General features: G+C 39.8%; 1 long non-coding RNA gene across 1 annotated transcript; it reads right to left on the reverse strand.

Annotated features, from left to right (window-relative positions):
- Positions 1–392: 392 nt before the first annotated feature.
- Positions 393–3,416, reverse strand: LOC115608916. The gene is made up of 3 exons (XR_003991688.1): positions 3,350–3,416; positions 2,799–2,958; positions 393–494 (listed from the first exon to the last, which is right to left on the reverse strand). It is a non-coding gene; the product is annotated as an uncharacterized LOC115608916 (long non-coding RNA).
- Positions 3,417–4,659: the final 1,243 nt, after the last annotated feature.

Raw genomic sequence — 4,659 nt, forward strand, 5'->3', positions numbered from 1 at the left:
GACAACTCGACAGCGTGGTGCTGTGTATTACAGCTGATCCACATGGCACACTCAGGAAAATTCATCTGAATTATACTTTCAAGTGGATTAGTTGAACCACATTAAAAGCCTACAATAAATATGACCTAAATTTGGTTTAGATTAATTAGTTGCAGAAACAAATTAAGCAAAATGAAATTAGGGCACTTTTTTTTTTTTCTAAATATGTGGCTTCACAGGGCTGTAATGTGGTTTACCTAAGATACTTTAAGTTTATACCTCCGATAGCCTGCACAGGCAAACCTTTACTATCCAAGAATTAGCATCCAAGACAATTTTCCTATACATGCAAGTTCAGGAACAGAGAGGATTGCTTGATGAAACAAAAATCAGAGCAGCCAAAGTACCATTTTCAATTTTCAATCCACAAGCTGCTCCCTGGACCCTCTGTACCAGGAACTGAATTCCCAAATTTTACATGCCTTTCTTCGACCTCCACGTTCTGAGACGCTCTTCTGGAAAAAGATACAAATCAAAACAAACAAGCTTCAGAAATGAGGGGAGAAAGCTGGCACAAACTACAAGAGTGGAATGCAGCCAGAAAGTAAACACAGGTAAAAAAAAAATTTGACATTTCAATGGAAAGCAAAACCAGGGGGATCCCTTCTGTCTATTTTAGTTAGCACTGAACTAACCAGAGGGTACAACGTGGTGAAGGAAGACAGGGGATAGAGGAGGAACATTAGTTATCTTCTGTATTTTTCAAGTTAACAAATATACTCCTCTATGAAAAACATGAGGTGTCCTGGGAAGGGCTCCAACAAGCAGCAGGCAGGAAGCCAGCTTTGGCTTGAGACAATTACTGAAAGGAAAAAGAAAAAAAACCCTACCCAAAACCTAACCCTCAGCTGAGATCAGAATCCTTAATGCACTTGAGAGCAATGATGTCAATCCCAAGTTCACTACAGACAAGAGCAAGTCCCCACTGATGAGAAGGTCTAAGATGCAAAACATCTTTTCCAATGTTAAAGCCATTAAAAACCAAAAGCATCCTTTCTTGTGGCCCCAATGCTTTTTGAAGAAAAGGTGCTGGGCTGCAGGGGGAGCTGTACATCCATCATTTTGGTGAGGCAGTTGATGAGAGATGATGTTCCTCCAAATTATAGTGACATCTCAGAGATCCGTTCTCTATAGGGGCAGCAATACACAGACTCCAATAGCAAAACCTTTCATGTTGCTGGCTATATTTCTATCTGCACTTATTCTGTAGGTTTTCCAGCAGCTTTCTGCTTGCTTTGGTGAAATTGCTGTCCCTGACATTACAGTTTTGTGTCATGTACAGGTTTAATCTGAACTGATGCAGTATTTGCATTCTCATTTAGCACAGAAAATCTGTCCTTCCTCCAAGGTGAAGAACTGAGCACTGAAAAACAACATGGTCTAAAAACCACTCATTAACTAATGACTACTCTTTCTTCCAAATTGCAACAAAATGTCTCTATCAGCACAAAGAGTGCCCAGAAGAGTATCTGCCTAATTTGCCATTAGTACCAAGGAGATAAAAAGTCTAAAGAACGCTTTATGGCCAATCACTTCAAAAGATGTTTCATTTTATAGCATTCATAATGCCTACATATGACTGGTAAATAATGTTACAACAGCATTGCACAAATACTACACATATTTGGAATCTGAAGAGGTTTCACAATGACCTGTGAATCTGTAGAACACGCACATCAGTGTGCCTGCTAATTTTGTTAATCTAAATTTATGCTTTATTTAATAAAAAAGGAAGAGCGAAGCCAGCTTAAAAGGGCAGCATGTATTCCATTTAATAGATAATTGGGCAGACTGGATGTATTGATTCAGTAAATTCTGACGCAGATATGCTTTTCCTGCAATACACAAGGAATGTAAGGTAAGATGTAAGCTACCTGAGGAATATAAGCTATGAATAGGAAGCAGAGCAACCATTATGGTCATTCCTATCTAAATTGATGATGATTTATGACTTAGATATAGTTATCATACTGCTTGTTAGCAGTAAAGGCTGGTTTAGGTGATCCCACTATAGTCACAATACTAACATGCAAGTGCTTGGTTATGGTATTGATGATAACTAATATAAAAACCTGGTTGCAATCACATTCATCAATCTGAGCAGTCTTGACAAGACCTGTGAAGTCCTACTCTTCAGCTGAGAAAACAACCTTGCTCTTTCCTGGGCAATGCTAAAGTACAAAACCAGCGGTTTGACCATGTGCTTTTAACCAAATGTTGCTAGACAAAAAATATCATAATTCAATCATTTTCTGACAATTTGCTTTAAGTTAGGGCTAACAGGAGGCTAAAAGCAATTGTGTGATTATACCCAGAAGAACACATGAGTAAATACTCTAGAAAAATTATTAATGGAGTAGATGAGGCATTACAGATGGACTGTCTCTGAAAGCTTATTTGTCAAGGTCTCTGCCTTGCCCAGTTGTTCTTCAAAGTCACTCAGTGAGACTCTGTTTTGACCAGAGACCATAGAAGACTAACTTACAGACCATTTTACCCCCTTTCATCTCAAAAGCAATTTTCCAGCTTAGTTTAGTCCCAATACTGTTAAAATCATTCATTTAAAGAATAGACAGTGCAGAACATGTGAAGAAACTGACTATTAGACCTAAATATGAATCAACTTGATCAGATCAAGCAGTGCAAACATATGACATACACATTTAAATATGAGAACCTGGAAGTAACTTTTTAATATGGTTTACATGTATGTGGCAAAGAGAATGTGCAGTGACAAAGAAACATAAATATCCCCTCACCTCCATCAAATGGTATCTTCCAGAAGCTGATGAGTAAAAATCTACGAGGGCATCACAGTCTCAAATTTGGTTGCTTGGTGGAAGTATCTCCCTTTTGGCTTGTATACACTTGGTCATACCAGGCATTGCGGTATGGACCTGCAGAAACCACAGCTTACCTCTAGTTCAAAGAGAGATGGAGAAACTAAGTTGGTTTCTTAACTATTAGCCTTGAAAACGCCATTTGGAGTTCTTCATCATGCCTGGGGTTTGGGGAAGAAGAATACACTACAGCCCTCCCCGCCCCGAAAAATCGGATTTTCTCTGTTCCAATTAAATTAGAGCAACAGCAACACAAGTTGGTGCTATACCATGCTTCTTCAAGAAAAGCTAATTGTTTTGAGTAAGACTTCCAATAGTCAATAGCAACAGAGCATTAAAGTAGCATATGTAACATATGTGCCCTAGGAATTCATCAGCGTTGCTTTGTTAAGCAGCAAAGGACCATATTCTTCTGTATCTCCACCAGAGAGTGCCTGAAAAACGAGCAGAAAAATAAAGTATTGCCTTACCACATGAGAAAGTTCAAAGGGTGTTCCTGCTTCTCAGGTATTTCAAGAACCACAGAAAAATAAATCTGTAGGAGAAGAAAAATGTTTTAGTTAATGTGAGTAATGAGACTTTTTGAGGGGCTTACATGTAGACCATATATTTCTACCAAAAATCCTAGACATCTTCAGGACTAGCTTTTGATACAAAAGAGCATTTTTGTTGCAACTGCATAGAAGAAACACATGTTTGAGGTTGAGAGAGAAGTAATATGCTAGTTTGCCTCTAAACTTCAATCAGCTTCTGTCTAGTCACACACATTGTGCTTATCACCAGGGTATCTTGGCAGTTACTCCAGCCATATGTCCATGACGTTCTCAAAACTTTGCATACAAATGCTGCAATTTCATGCACAATTTATGAACTTGCATTTAACAGTGAGAGCCAGCAGTGCTCTCTTTATTAAAATGGGAGAACAGAAACACTGTCACAGTTTTTACTTTGTGCATGCATGTGCATCTATCTTCCTTTCACCATTCATTGAAATCTGGGCTGTGAGTACAGCTGGGACAAGATGGCTGTCCACAGCTACACCTTATTTTAGCCAGAAAAATCTCTGGTTACATACTAATCCTGCTTCTTCCCTGAGAAATTGGACAGTGGGGGACAAAATGCAGTCAAGCTAAATGAAGAGAGTTTTTTCCTTTTATCCTCTAAACACGTTCCATACATTGCTCCATTGTTGGCAGATACGTGCTGAGTACCCACCCATTACTTCTCCATCCCAGCTCTTTTTACACCAGCCATAGTCTTCAAAGCTGAAGAAACTCCTGTTCTCCCTCAGGCCACAACAACTCACCCACTGTACAGTAGGAATTGATTTTAGTTGCCCCAAACACACACAAACACGCTGCTAATGAAAGCTTCTACTTTTCTGCCAGGCCTCCTCACACCTGCAGCAGTGGCTCCTATCTTGGTTGTCAGTGTAAAGCTTTTCAAAGGCAGAGACTTGTCACCTCTTTGCCTGGAAGTCACAAAAACCCAACCAACCAACCACACACTTAAAGAACTGTGCCAGCATAGGGAGCAGTCCCTCCTTGCTTCAAGATCCATATCACTAGTCAACTACTGCCACTGTATCTGGGGAAATCAGAGAAGGTTACAGATACGTCTTCCCTGTTTCTCTGGTGAGTGACAAATCAGGGAATGAGGCTCAGAGCCTCGTGGCTAGTTTACCACTGAGGAAGCTGAAGTGGCTTCCAAAGAGTGCTCTCTTATTAGTATCTAGAACATGCTACACTGTCATTTACTGTGGGTTGGCAGGTGCTCTGCA

This window comes from Strigops habroptila, chromosome 1, assembly GCF_004027225.2.
Source record: "Strigops habroptila isolate Jane chromosome 1, bStrHab1.2.pri, whole genome shotgun sequence".
Taxonomy (NCBI): domain Eukaryota; kingdom Metazoa; phylum Chordata; class Aves; order Psittaciformes; family Psittacidae; genus Strigops; species Strigops habroptila.